This window comes from Botryllus schlosseri, chromosome 2 (assembly GCF_051294905.1).
Source record: "Botryllus schlosseri isolate E-star chromosome 2, Bs_hap1, whole genome shotgun sequence".
Lineage (NCBI taxonomy): Eukaryota > Metazoa > Chordata > Ascidiacea > Stolidobranchia > Styelidae > Botryllus > Botryllus schlosseri.
In genome coordinates, this window is record NC_137237.1 from 30915763 (window position 1) to 30931781 (window position 16019).

General features: G+C 41.2%; 1 protein-coding gene across 1 annotated transcript in view; it reads right to left on the reverse strand.

The window, feature by feature from the left end:
• LOC145457556 (uncharacterized) overlaps window positions 1-15782 on the reverse strand; it is a 32655-nt gene extending 16873 nt beyond the window's left edge. The window contains exon 1 of the mRNA XM_080335781.1: window positions 15769-15782. The gene's annotated coding sequence lies outside the window, so the exon portion shown is untranslated. The remainder of the gene's footprint in view (window positions 1-15768) is intronic.
• Window positions 15783-16019: the final 237 nt, after the last annotated feature.

The following is a 16019-nucleotide window of genomic DNA, read 5'->3' on the forward strand; positions in this document are numbered from 1 at the left end:
ATACCCTAACCCACATCCAACCCTAATGTCCGTCTCTCCACAGGCAAAAAAATTATTTTGACGTTTATAAAATTTGATCGGGTTCAAGGGAAACACTTGCTGGTGACATGTGAAACACTGTTCCGATCTGGGGCGTATATCGAAGAAGCGCCAGAATCTTTGGTGTGCACGAAACACCGATTCCATATTGGCCCCATGGTGTACCAGACTGGAAACAGTGGTGGTTTTCGGCAGCAAGTTTCACATGACGGAAGGGTTGCTTGCATAGAATAATTATGTTGTAATTAAACGGAAAGTTGTGTGTGAGTGACGTTGTCACCGATTCCACTCTGGATGGTGACCATGGTGACTAGACTGATGGGCCGGAGTGGAACTGGTGGAGTGGTGGCAAACGTCACACGCAACTTATCGACGAAAACAACCACTGATTCCAGTCTGGCTGATGGGTTGGAAGCCATGATGTCGACGCTAAACTACAGCAAATAAAGACTAGCAACTCACCTACCACAACACTGGTATAAGTGGTAAAAATGACATAGATTGTATATCTTACACTAGAATCCACTTGGAAATTCCACTGAACGTACACAGGCCACTTTACAGATGGTAATACAATATCATCACATATTAATGACATTAGAAAAGTTATAAATAGGAAGGAAACACAAAGGAATAAGTTACTGGCGAATTTCATTATATTAACGCGATTCAGCAACGTCTATGACCGACTATGTCGAACGTTGCGACGTCCGCCAGAGCGCAATTGGTGGCAACGTCATGGTGAAAGTTGCGCATAAGTATCCTATGCAACACTGCAATAAGCCATTCTGTCACGCGAAACGTATTGCCGAAAACAACCACTCTTTTACAGTCTCGGTCTTGCGTAAAGTAACTGACATACAAACAGGTTCGAGATTAATGAGACGGAGGTGACTTTTCAAATTGTAATATACGGATATATCATGACCCGGGCGAACTGCTTCCACAAAAATGCATATTCCTGACTGTAACAAGGTAGACTTTCCATGGACTTTCATGCTCAATGCCAGACTCGAATCGTTAGCTCGTGCCGCAAAAGGGCACAAAAAATGGCGACAACCGACAATCCAACACCCAGTTCCGACAATCTATTCCCTCGCTTTGCCTCGTTCGCTAGGAACATCAGGTTACTGTGGTTCCGTGTGGTGTATGGCTCAATCGAAAACTTGAAATACCACACCTCTCAATGAATAATCGTAATAATCGATAGACGATAGAAGGATGCCGACACGCAGTTGCGATCTTTTAGACTGACATCCACCTCGGCCTAGAGTGCCCGCCATCACAGTTCTTTTCGATGTTGATCTTCTTGAAGCCGCGGTTCTTTCTAGTTCTTTCCATCCCTTTTGAGCAGAGGTCTCAAACTCAAATGTGCTCGCGGGCCAGTTTTCCAGCTTTGACGACGCCGCGGGCCGCATCATTTGTAGGGGTATTCTATGTATTTCCAAGTAGGCCTTATTTGGCTGGAATGAATTGTCCTATTGAAAGTGAGCCGATCCAGCAGACTGACAGTAAACATAAACACACATAGTCAAAATGTGATTTACTCTTGTATCAATTGAGGCCTGACACGAAAAGAATCATCACATTTATAACTATTTGAATCGAATTGTTGTTGTACTCAACTCAACGATTAAACATTATATATATTAATTATAAGATATAGACACAATATGGACGGACAAACGTATGATGCCATCATAAAAGCTATCGGGTTATAATTTTGCAGCTACTATGTGAATATTTTGAATTTAACAGATTGATAATAGAGACTGATCTGATATCAAAACATTTTTTAGGTTAAGCATTGTAATTCCAATCCAGGATTCGGGTATACTTCTGATTAGTAGGCTATTAATCTATATCTTCAATAATAGGAGCAGAAAAAAATATAAATATAATATAAATATATTGATGAATGTGTCCTAGTGATTGAAATGTCGGAACGCCGAACGGCCCATTGTTGTTACATCGTTGGAGCGTACCACTACCGTACTATCGGTACCTTTGAGTGGCCCTAATAACATGGTTTAGCGACCAAAGATGTAACTAACAGATAGCCAATGATTGCCAAAACTACTTGCTTAGTTAGCGAAATACCAAGCTGCGACCTTCTGATCTATTACTATCCCCCTTGCACGCGACTAGTTTGTTGCGTCCATGGTTCTAACAAATTCACGGTATTCCGAGTCCACTCGAGTCATTTCCATTTTGCCATCGAGTTAGCCCGAGTCTGAGTAATTCTAAAAAAGGTCGCGTCCAAGTCCAACTCACAAATTTCAGTCACGAATCGTCTAAGGGTCAGGTTTTGTCATCATGAATTGGAAATGTGGCGAAATAGTGAATCTTCCACTGCGGCAACGTTTGCAATTGATGTGATACTGAAGTTTGATCAATAGTTTCAGGCTTTCGGGGAATATTCACTTTATTACCTGAAAAGATAGGCTATATGTGACGCTTATATATTGTCAAATTAATAAAAATCTAAAATGTCGTCGCGGGCCGCACAGAATGCTCTGGCGGGCCGCGTGTTTGAGTATAGATAACTAACCTACGGTAGGTTAGTTATCTATAGTTTGAGACCTCTGCTTTTGAGTGTTTTCTCTCGTCGGGTCTTTTTCTGGGATTTTTGTCGCCGTAAGAACGGCGACAGCGGGGGAAAGAGAAGCCCAGATGAACCTCCGACGGGAATCGAACCGGGCCGCACGATTAGTAGGCGCTTATCGTCATCATTACTCCCTCCTCCAGTTTAGTTCTGAACGGGCAAAGTTGTCAGACTTCAAGGAGTAGCTGTCCCTATCTTGCACTTTGCACATATCACTTAAGATCAAGGTATGTGAAATGAAGCATCGAGATTTAAATTGATAAAAATTGCACATATCACTTAAAGGGGTACTGCACTCAAAAAATGATGTGGTCTCAAATTGAAGGGCAAAACGAAAGAAAAATTTTGGCCGCAGCCGTTTTCTTCAGAACGCCACCGTAATGGAGCTGTAATGTATTGAAATTTCCAGAGTTGCAGCACGCTCCGGCAGTCACGCAGAGATCGAACTTTATATAGTTGTCAGCCGATGTTATGAAGGTAATAGTATTAGTAATAGTAAGGTAATAGTATACACGCAATAAGGCGCTCTATCGCTCATGCATACGTAGAACTATCAAACTACGCAAGTATAGCGGTATAGCCGCAGTCTATAACAGGGATGGGAAAACGCGACTCGCGAGCCGCATGCTGCTCTTTGAGCCTTTGATTGCGGCTCTTCAATGAGTGTGCAATGTGCATTCGGTGATAATGAGCGTACGCCAGTGTGCCTTTTGCGTCAAGGTTCGCCCAATAATCACAAAGCTAGTATTTAACCATCATTACGAAACCAAACACCAAAACCTTAATTGCCACGAGTTACCCAACAAAGACATATTTACGAAGTAGGCCTATTATGATTACCGAGCTCCGCACTGTTTGACGTCATATCAGCCCGATTTCAAACACCTTGCAGCCAAGGTGGAGACGCATCGTAGTAATAATAAACTTCATTCGATACGCCACATTTCCTTGTGACGGAATAAATTGGTATATATCAATTTTTGTGTTGTGACTCTTTTAAGGCAGCGATTTTTGATATGCGGCTCGCGCGTGAAGCAGCTCTGCCCACCCCTGATCTATAATAATTTATCGGCCAAAATATGGGATAACATATGAAACATCAGAAAGTTCAAAAACCGATGTGGAGCAATAGTAAGGGCATTTTATGAAATATTTCACAAATCTGTGAACTATATTGTTACCAAACAATTTCTTCACCAATATGTCTTTCAAGGTCTCTTATAGATTACCAGTGAACTCAGACCTCGGTGAACTCAGCCTTACAAACTCGGCCCTCGGTGAACTCGGCCCTCGGTGAATTTTGTTTTAAAACAGAATTTACTGAATTTGGTCTCGATCAAAAGCTACTGTCGCACTGATTCCGAAACTATAAATGAAGATGAGGTCCTCTTTTCAGACTTCCAAAATATGGTAACCCTAGATAATATGACTGGGGTATATTCATGTCAGGGCACCCTAATCTTGGGATACCCTAACTTGGACCCTAACCCACCACCAACCCGACTATCCCCTCCTTCAAACCTAATATCCTCCCTTCCCCAACACTAATTTCCCTTACCCTAATATCCTACTCCAACCCTAATGCCCCCAAACCCCAACCCTAATGTCCCTCCTTCCCTAACCCTAATCTTGGGATACCTTAACCCCAACTTGAACCCTAACCCACCACCAACCCTAATATCCCCCACCCTCAATATCGCCCTCCCCCTAATATTTCCCTCCCCCAACCCTAATGCCACCCCCTACCCTAATGTCCCCCTTCCCCAACCCTAATGTTCCACTACCCTAACCCTAATGTCTCCCTTCCCCCCTACCCTACCCAAACCTAACACCCCACCTCAACCTACAGTTGCAATAACGAGCAGACAACGTGTGGTTGATATGTGAGCAATAACAATCGTTGGGATATATTTTTCATCTGAACAAGTCACACACAATGTACAATGCGATAAGACCCAATGCGATGTCATGAACAGATACGAGGATGTCAAACGTCGCACGTCCGCCCCTCGCCAAGTCAATTCAACATTGAGCCGACACGCGTGGTCGATATGTGAACGTCGCGTTCTTTCCCGCGCTTGGCGCTTGCGCAGTCCGTGATCACGTGATATGATCACGCCGTGACTGCGTGATCTACGCATGCCCTGACCTCCTTACAATATTGACAAATCACTTGATAATGACATTATTAGTATATTAATTCATATTAATACTTGTTAAAACACTTTATTACAAAATTTCCCGAGGTCCGAGTTCACCGAGGGCCGAGTTTGTAAGGCTGAGTTCACCGAGGTCTGAGTTCACCGGCAACCTTCTTATAACATGTGTTAAAATGTTGAAGTTCAACTCTTGTTGGAAACCCAGAAAAAAAGCTGTTAAATCTGAAAAAATAAAATAAATTAAAAATATTTAATTTTTTTTTTTATCGGCTATAAGTAACTCAGGATGGGTTTAATAATGGTTTTTCATGATTCTCAATTGATTGTTAAAATTTACATTTTTCTACAGACTGTTTTGAGGAAATCTATGTAAAAGTGATGGCACTGATGGCATAGCTATACCGTCATAAGTGCACCAATCAGTAATTCGATACTGAACGATTCAACAAATTCTGTATACTGTAATACTGGGTAAAACACACATATATAGGCTTAAAACCAGTACAGTAATTCCTCAAACACAGTACTAAGCAATGCAGAAAGGGGTAAAACGGTATTTCTGTATCAATCCGTTTTGTAAGATAGACACAATTGTACCGAAGTAAAAAAGCGACTATGAACCCAGCACGGCTATGCGTGAGTTCATTGTCGATTGTGACTGAATTCTGTTGTTTCACCATAATTTCCGATCCTTGGCTCATGGATCAGCTTGGATCAGCCTCTCATCTATCCAGGTAACACACTATGATCTGCGGTTTGGGTCATTAAAGCCTACGATCTTGAGTTTCAACATTCCGACTGGAATGGCTGGATGAAGAGAATCAATGCTAATGATGCATAACAGCGGACACAGATCGAGTTCATTCCAGTTGTTGAAGAAGACCCCGATGACCTCAAAACCTTCTCCACCACTCTTAAAGAGTGCACACAGCATTCTATGGCCGCTATAGTGACCGTCGGTCTTCCGATTCTGTTGAAGGCTATATATATATAATGAAACAGACAAATTCCAAGGTTGGGTGGTTTTCACCTATTGAAATCATATCTTGGATTAATTGGTCACAACATGGAATATTCTGGGCTACTAGATGTGATCCAGTTGATCTATGCTGGAAGCACAGCCACCAGCCACATTATGGATGGTGTTTTGACAAGGCAATCCGTGCTCACCTCCTCACCGATGCAGCCATCTATCAACATACCATGGAAATTGCCTTGACTGAGGATAAGCGTGGTGAAATGAAGTCATTCATGGAAAAGGTGGCTGATGGAGAAATGGAAGCCAGACACTGTGACCCAGTAGTGCGAGTATTTGAGCGAAAGTTTGAAGAAACGTTCAACCGATTAGTAAAACGAGGAAGAGCACCTGCACTTTGGGTGGAGTACCACTACATGGTAGATATGCCCAAGGTCTTTATCAGAACCGCGTTGACTCGCAGACCACAATGGGAATCGGTCCTGCATTGTTACCAAGATGCTTCACACCTGCAGTCCATCATCAATGGTTCTCAAACTTTTTTCGACACGCCCATGAAAGTAAAAAATTCACCCCCCTCTTATCGTCAACGAAAAATATCAAAAAGAGCAACCAGAATATTTGCAATCCCAATGCATTGTTTGGAGGCACGAGAGAAATTGTGGCCGTTGAGACACTTCTCAAATATGGAGTTCCAGTTAAATACTTTAAATAATTTATTAAACATAGCCATGTCTAATGATAACATGTAGCACATTGATATTTTAGCGATTTTGGTGCGTAACCTCTTCTATTACCCCACTTGAGCGTAGCTCGAACAGACCTGACCACAACCTAAATCAAAAATCAATGGCAGCTTCACGTATTTACCAGTTACACTTCATTCAGGGACATTTTCTTATTTGTGAAGGTCCGGTATCCCTCAAAATCAATAGTATCAGTGCATGGATGGTACGGCAGAATAATGACATTTCAAATCGAAATCTAGGCCCAATTACGATTACTGCCATCATTGTTGCCATTCACTAGTGGAAGCGGAGTTATTGCCGTCGAAAAATTTGGATTTGAATAAAATAGTATTTACGGTGACCGATTCTTTGTTTATTTATTACAGTTGTGCTCACCGTAAATACTATTTTATTCAAATCTAAATTTTTCGACGGCAATAACTCTGCTTCCACTGGTTGGAATTAAACCAAATTTGGTGAGGATCGTTTCTATAGACAGCCTAACACTTTCATGGGGTGAACAGAAAATTTTCGAATTTTTATTCTTCTCCTGTAGCAAAGCGGTTACTGGCTGGAATTGAACCAAATTCCGTGTGTAGGCTTAAATTAGGTAACCTAACAACTTTATCAAGTAACCAGTACGATTTGAGAAAAAAAGTCATTTTTGAAGAGCCCTACTGAGCACTGCTGGGTCGGATTCCCAGGCTAATTTTGGCCGTGGCTTGCTAAGGACCTCACCGAGCGTTTCACGGGCTGCATCCTTGACTGCTGCTACAAGTGGCGCAAAGGCGGTCGGTATAGCATTTTGGATCTCGAGGGGGTGGAGTGTGTGCATGGTAAAGACATTCATCTTATTTGCGTCCTTGAGATCGAACCAATTTGGTAGCGGCTCCTTCGGTGTGCGCTTCGGGACGAACGGGAGGTGTTCACGAAGCGTGGCCAACACCAAGCGATGGTCACTGCTGATCGTTAGCATGCGCACCGTTGTTGTTGTTTTTGGGGTATTCATGGTGTTTGTTGACTACTATGGTCATTTACACCAGGCCGATATTCTTCTTATTTTTCCGTAACTGCCGACTTGTAGCACGGCCCACCTCTAGGCTTTTGTAAGACACCGCTGACGCGGATGAGGTGGCGAGGATGCGCACCGTTCGGCAGTTCGTGAAATGGCGCCGTGCGGGAGCATTGCAGCAGATATAATCCAGCCGTGTGTTGCGTTGGCGCATACCGTCAAATGTCGTCCTACGCTTCGGCTTCATAGAGAAGTTGGCATTGAGAGGAATGAGGTCGCAGCGGTCGAGTAGATTAGTAAAATGCTCCGAGTTGCTGTTCTCGTTGCCAACTGGGAAGCGAACTCGCTGCGAGCGCTCGGCCAATGTGGCATTCATGTCCCCAAGCATGCCATACTTACGTGATACGGTATTGGTGTATCTTATATGTAATTGTGCCACTTTCGAACAAAATTGCAAATCAAATTTGTATATGAAGTCAATGCATTTCGTAGTGACTATTCGGCCCGATTCAATCCCGATAATTTTTATAACTTTGGGCCCGAACCCGAAAAGCCCGGCCCGACTTCCATCTCTGGTACCTAGGCTTTGACGGTTACAGCAGTTCGCCAAAAGATACAACATGTTCTCAAGGAAGACTGCTGCAGGAGTGATCAAACCAGAGACACTACCTCTAACAGAGGGTGTAGCTGCCCAGTGCAGAACGTTCACTCCGCGAGTACGTGCAGTTGCAGACCCGGGATTGGATTCTTATACAGAACATGTCTCCGAACCCCAGCGATTACGGATGGACATTGGACAATAGACGTTCAATAGAACCGTTGGCTCATGATAAGCTATTGCAGTTTACAGGATGTAGTTGTCATAAAGATTGCAACGATCGAATATACAGCAGCAAGAAGAAGGAAGAGACATGCCTTTCGGCATGTGGACTATGTAGAGGCCTTATAACGCAAAAATTGCAGTCACGATGATGTTGAGTCCGAGGAAGGCATAGGCAATGCCTGTTGAAATGTCTGATATTGTGCATGAGAAATAGGCTACCTCTTCAGTGAACATAGCTATGCGAAATAAAGGCTATTTTGCGCATAAATATAAAAGTGGGTGTGGGGTTTTTCACTAAGCAGAGCTTGTAGTGAAATATAAGTGTTAACAATCAATTTAGAATCATGGAAAACCATTATTAAACCCGTCCTAACCTACTTACAGGCGATAAAGATTTTTTTTATATTTTATTGATTTTATTTTTTAATTCGTCAAATTTAACAACTTTTTGGGGGGTTTCCCACACGAGTTGAACTTCAACATTTTAACACATGTTATTTCACACCTTAACAACCATATTGGTGAAGAAATTTATTGGTAACAATATAGTTCACAGATTTTCATAAGTTTCCCTTACTACAATACTCTATCCACATATATATCCATGATATACCTACCATTATAAACGTGTGGGCGATATTCGTTCGATTTAACATAACATCGTTGGGTTATATTTTTCATCTGAACAAGTCACACAAAATGCACAATGCGATAAGACACAATGCGTCATGAACAGTTAGGAGGATGTCGAACGACACGCATCAGTAGCGATCCTTTACTCTAACATCCACCTATAGGTTAGTTATCTATAATCCACCTCGGCCCAGAGTGCCCTTTGTCACAGCTCTTTTCGATGTTGATCTTTTTTGAAGCCGCGGCTCTTTCTACTAGTTCTTTCTATTCCTTGTGAGTGCTTTCTTTCGTCGGGTCTTTTACTTGGCTTTCATGTCGCCGTAAGAACGGTAACGGCGGGGGAAGAGGAGCCCAGATAAACCTCCGACGGGAATCGAGCCCGATCCGTCGGATTGATGGGCGCTTATCGTAACCACTACCCTATTTCCCCCGCTAAAGCAAACAAGAAGGTTGGTTGAGGCGAGCAAATTTACGACAACGTAAGCTATAAGCTCCGATCACTGCGTTGACGATCAATTCATTACTGACGTAACAATGGAGGCTCGGTAAAACGCACAATCATTGAGTGATCGGTTAACAATCCGAACTTATACAAGATACGGCGATTTAGTCGACATCGATTACTTGATGACTTGAAATTGACTCGTAAATTTTGCTTCGAGTCACGAGGCAATCTGCATTTCTGAAGCGCCGAGTCAAGTCAAGTCAAGTCATTTTGGCTAAGTGACTCGAGTCAAGTCAAGTCAAACGAAAAAGGTGACTCGAGTCATCCCAACACTGTCTCCTAGGTCCGCGGACTCCGTATTGATAGGTTAAAGCTTTCACATGGCTCTTTTGTTAAAACAACTAAAAGGACGGCAGTGCTTGTCGTGCGATGTATGAAGTCGACTGTCAACGGTTCGCAACTAACTACAACTAAGACACGACGATAGTGAAGGCAGTCAATCGGCAATCACGGCAATCGGACGAGTAATTGGATGGGTATAGCCTACTTACAAGCGTAGCTACGTTAAAAATAATGCTACAAGACTACTAACAGCTCGATCAGGCACTCGATTAGGGTCAGCCCCAATTCGAAATAGACTTCATGGTCACAATACTGCAAGTGTTGTACACCGGGCTGTTCAAAAGTAGGCAACAGCAAGTATCGTTTCAGACCAGTGATATTGATTATGTCAAAGCCAAGAATAATTTTTGAACAAAATTCATTAAATTTGGACAGTAGCATACACTTTGCAACATTTGAAAATGTAATAGGTTAGCAAACACGAAAGTCGAAATTGAATATTCGTATTGTAGTATAGGCCTAAACCCGACTATTTTCGGCTGACATTCGTTAGGGGTTATCGTGAGCGGGGAGCAGAGAATTCAGAAGAAATCGCATTTAATATCTGTTCGGGGTGGAACTAGGATGATATAATTACGGCTATTATGAGTTTACCTTCTCTGTTTCTATCTCTATTTTGAAATTTCTGTGAACGGCGTCATGTGAAAGCTTTTGCAACTTATAATGCTAAGGTAATGAGATTACTTTCAAAATTGTGAAAACAGCGCATATCTCATCAAAATCAAAATTTGGTAATTCCAGAAATTATATTTGAGATTCAGGTTGCTGCATACTAAAAGACAAATTCCAGAGCTGAATTTGCAGATTAATTTGCACAGTTTCACGAGAATTGGTGTAAATAAATTCATGTAAACAGTCGAACTACAGACCTGCAGTATCGGGCACTCTTTAGAGCAGAGGTCTCAAACACGCGACCCGCGAGAACATTTTGTGCAGTCCGCGACGGCATTTTGGAATTTCAAGTATCCTATTCGACAATATATTCAAATGCCACTTATCTTTTTTAGATATAAGAAATCAAAGTTCACCCTAGAACTACTATATAAATAACTGAAATCTCAACAAACTACACTATCACGTCACTTTTAAAAGCTACCATGCGGTAGAAGATCAGCATTTACGTCACATTTCTAGTTCATGGTGATAAAACATGACCCGTTGATGATTCGTGACTGGAAATTGTGATTTGGTTTGGTGCGACCTTTCGTAAAATTACTCGATTTCGGATTGACTGGCTGAATAAATTTAAAAAAATAACTCGAGTTGAGTCTGGTCAAATGTTAAAATCAGAGAAGGACTTGCGACTCGAGACGGTGACTTATTGGTAATCGCACGGACGCAACAATCTATTAAACTGTCATGGCGAATAGTAATATATCAAAAGGTCGTAGCTTGTGTTGCGTATAGGGTATATAGCTATCTAATCAGGTCGGTATGGCAACCATCGGCATTATGTGCCCCCGTGTGCACGATGTATAGTTGGTTACATGCTGGCTGTTGTTTGTTCTCTTTACTATGTTATTATCGGTGGCGAGTAAGATAGTAGTACGCCCCACAGCTGTAACACCAATGAATTCATCGGCGATTGGACATTTCTATTCCCGGGGTTCTTAACCAGGGTCCGTAGACCCCTTCGTGGTACGAAGCACCACATCAAGGGGTAGGAGATGCAGACAGACAGACAGACAGACATTTTATTGCTTCGTCAAACAAAAAAGTTGACTGGAGGTGACGATATGGCCTATAAAGGCCTTGTTACTCGTCACCTCCATGGCAGTGAAATAATCAAGTGCACTCATCCCAATAAATATAACAGTGGACAGTCTGCAACATGAAAGAAAATAATAATCACAAATAGAAGACAATAATACACACAAATATATAACAAAGACAGTAGCCATGGCAGCATACTAGGTAAAGCAATATGAAGTCAATAAATAGATGTAGGCCTATAATTTATAAATCAACGGGTACTAGATAGCAGATACTCTCATTTCTGATTATAATTTGAAAAAAGGTAATCCTGGTATTGGGTTTTAAATTCATGCTGAGGTAGCTCTTTGATACTGTCGGGCACGTCATTCCAAATATTTGGGCCCATATATTCAATGGACTGTTGGGTCAGTCTGGAGTTCATACGGTGAACATAAAAATGACCAGATTCCGATGATCTAGTAGAATACCCATGCACAGTGGAAGATTGCTCAAACAAGCTATTAAAGTAAGGGGAGATATTACCGTTTGTGAATTTATGCATCAGGTTGGCTATTTCATAATTATACAAATCGGGTAGCTTAAGTATCCTGAGAGCTAAATAACCAGGAGTAGCAGATGATCTAGAATCTATGCCACATATATTTCTTATGGCTCGATTTTGGATGACACAGATTCTGTTTAAATCCGTCTGATTGGCCTTCCCCCATACACATAATCCATAAAGCAGATGAGGGTGAAATAATGAGAAATATATGGTTCTCAAGGTCTGTCTAGGGAGAGAATGTCTCAGTCTCGCTAGAATTCCGGCCGTAGCAGATAGCTTTTTACATAGATTGAAAATGTGGGTCTTCCATTTAAGATTGGAGTCAATGATAATTCCCAGATATCTTGTATGGGTTGAGGGTGCAATAATGACATTAGATACCCTTAGTGAAAAAGTTGAGGTAGCTTTACAATTGAAGACCAGTACCTGAGTCTTAATTGGATTAATGGTTAGTCGGTTGGTTTTCATCCAAGCAGTCATCTTACAAATCTCGGAATTAGCTTTGGTTTGTAGAGAGGTCAAGTCTGTAGCAGATATAAGTACACAAGTATCATCAGCAAATAAGACCGAGGTCTCCGAGATACATGCAGCAACATCATTGATATAAAGACTGAATAATAGGGGTCCTAAAACGGAGCCCTGTGGCACACCACACAATATGTCACCCTTTTCAGAAGGTAGGTGATCCTTACTGCAAACATATTGACATCGATTGGTAAGATAGCTTGTAATCAAATCCAAGGCTACACCTCTGATTCCATAACACGAGAGTTTACTTATAAGTATTGAATGATTGACAGTGTCGAAAGCTTTTTTTATATCAAGAAAAACAACACATGAAATCATACCAGAGTTGTGTCTCTGATAAATTTTGGAAGTAAGGGCAAGAATTGCTTGATTAGTGTCAAGATTTTGTCGGAAGCCAAACTGGTTGTCTAGTATGACAGAGTGAGCATCGAGGAAGCTGGTAAGTCGTCGATGCAGTAGCTTTTCAAAAATTGTTGACAAGGATGGTAGGATAGATATGGGGCGGTAGTTGTTGACATTGTTTTTATCACCTGACTTAAAAATAGTGACAACCTTGGCAACCTTCAATGCATCTGGAAATATCCCTAATGAAATAGAACTGTTGAAAAAATGGACCAGGTGTCTAGAGACCAAAGGAAAAATCAATTTTAGTAGTTTAATAGGAATTCGATCACATCCTTCTGCTTTGTCATTCTTGAGTGAGTACGCTAAGATAATCATTTCCTCTTCTGTGGTCGGAGAGAGAAGTATCGAGTTGGGAACACTACGGATAGCTGCTGTAGGGGAATCATTGCTTGGCGGTACTTTGGATGCTAGGGTATTACCGATAGAACAGAAATGTTTATTGAATAAGGAGGCTATGTCGTGAGAATTAGAAGTCGGTACTCCCTGCTCATCTGTAATGGTCGTTGGCAGTGTACCTTTAGCCGAAGGACGATTTATTATGCTATTGATCGTTTTCCAGATTTGCTTAGGATTGGTTTTATTTCTGTGAAACAGCTGATAATAATACATCCGTTTTGCTTTAGCTTTGATCCTGGAAAGTGCTTTGGCATACTCTTGGTATTCAATTTTGGATTCGTCTGAGCCTAGTGATATCCATTTTCTATGAAGACTATTTCGTTTTTTAACGGCCCTAAGAATACTGGCAGTTATCCAAGGTTTCAACAGCAATTTTCTTTTTTTTCTACTCAGTTTTTGTAGAGGCATGTGTCGATCAATTAGTATCTTCACTACTGACAAGAAATGTTCGAATGACTGATTGAAGTTGCCATGGCAAAGAGTGGGAAGTTCATTGGATGAGAAGAATTCCTCTACATCATCTGTCAGAAGTTCACATGCTTCAGAATGCATACTGCGCCGGTATATCGGTTGCATATTATCTTTTTGACGTTTTTTTGACAACTTAACCTGAGCTAGAACAGGGTAGTGATCAGTCATAACATAGTCCAACACCATAGGTCTAATATTGATAATGGAAAGATTGGTGTATATGTGATCAATAATGGTGGAAGAGGTAGCTGTGACTCTAGTGGGTTTTGAAATAACGGATGCAACTCCTTTAGATCGTAGCATAAGGAGATAGTCCTGGTGCGGCGCTAAATCTGATAGGTGATCAATATTGATGTCTCCCATTATGAAAAATTGGATGTTTCTTTGCTGCAGTTTGTTGAGAGTACTACTGAGATCACTTGTGAATTCTGAAATATTGAAGTTAGGGTGACGATAGATGACACCAACAACAGTATGCTTATTTCTAATTCTAGGATTAGAAATTTCCACCCATAATTGTTCAACACCACTGCATTTCAAGTCATATTCATGAACCTGTTCGGAGTTGATATAGGACTTTAGGTAAAGTCCTACACCACCAGCCATTCCCTGTGTAGGAGAATTTAGGTAGTAGTAGCCGTTGATATCAATTGAGGTATTCGGTTCACCTTTTAGCTTAGTTTCCGACATGGCAATCAAGCAAGGTATACTATTTAAGCTAGCAATCAAATCACTCAGCTCATCCAAATGACAAGGCAAGGACCTTATGTTAAGGTGAATCATTGTAAACTGTTCATATTCTTGGATTTGACTTAAAATAGGCAATAAATGGTCACGCGTTGTCACAATACAGTCACTAATATTTGGGTATTGCATATCCTGGAAATTGGGGGAACCGTCAGCATTGATTTCGTTTGGAGAAGACATAAAGATAAATGCTCGACAAGAAAATAATGATTTAAGCGTCGTTGCGCAGCTTTTCTAGGGTTTCGTAAGAATCAATGAAAATAGATTTTGTGTTGTCGAGAAGTCTGAGAAAAATTTTACCATTGACCACCCAACAGTGCTTGTATCCTAGAGATTTACCCAGCTTGCGAGTCTTTGAGTGGAGCACTCTTCTGAACTTGGTCAAGTTTTCATTGATGTAGAGATTCTCAAAGCCAGGCAAGTTATCGTGGATGCTGCGAAGTTCTTTTCTTTTTTGCAGGAGTTGTGATCTGGTTTTGGAGTTTCTGAACTTTATGAGAGCCAATGGAGCTTGTTTGTCTGCAGTTTTCGACGATTGTTTGAGTCGGTAAGAGCACTCTAAGTCACTGGGTTGGATATCCAGTCCAATCCTTCCTCCGATATCAATTATTTCTTTTTCCAAATTTTCGTTTTCTTTTTCAGGTAATCCACTGATCACCAAGGAATCGTTCCGCTGATTCTGTTCGAGTTGGTCGATCATTTGGCGATTGCTGTGGAGTAGTCCTCTCAGTTTCTGATTGTCCAGAGTGATTGCTTCAACTTTTAATTCCAATTCTTTCAGCCTAGTGTCCTGGGCTTCCAGTTTGGATTTCAAAGTGTCCTGAAATCCTTTTATTTCGTATAGACTATTTTCTGTTTCTTTATTTTGATGAATTATATGATCCATCTTATCATGGAGCAAACTGATGGCATTGGTGTCTTCGTCTTGATTTTTGGAGATAGCAGAATCAAGATGGTTTTCCACGCTTCTCTCCACCAGAGGTTTTAGTTCCTGTACAAGTTTCTTGAGTAAACGGTTTTCGCTGTTGTCGATTTTAGTTGCAAGTTGTTTGGTTATTTCTTTCAGCTTCTTTGATATCTCTGGATCCATATCAAGTTGCAGAGCAGCCAGTTGTTATACTAGTTGTTATACTATGCACCTTAATACAACCAAATACTCCAATGTATTGTGGATACTCCAATATTCCATTACTCCAATGCATTCCAATACTCCAATGCATTGTGGACTTTGGCCTATATGCTGTGGAATATTCTTTTGGCCAATTTATTCAACTAGAAAATGTTCTTCGTGCTATGTGCAATTTTATGTGAATGCTGGGCTTTTTGGTTTTAATACAGGTACCATCAAAAATTGTGTTGAAAATGAACAGGGGCTACGAGAAATGTTATT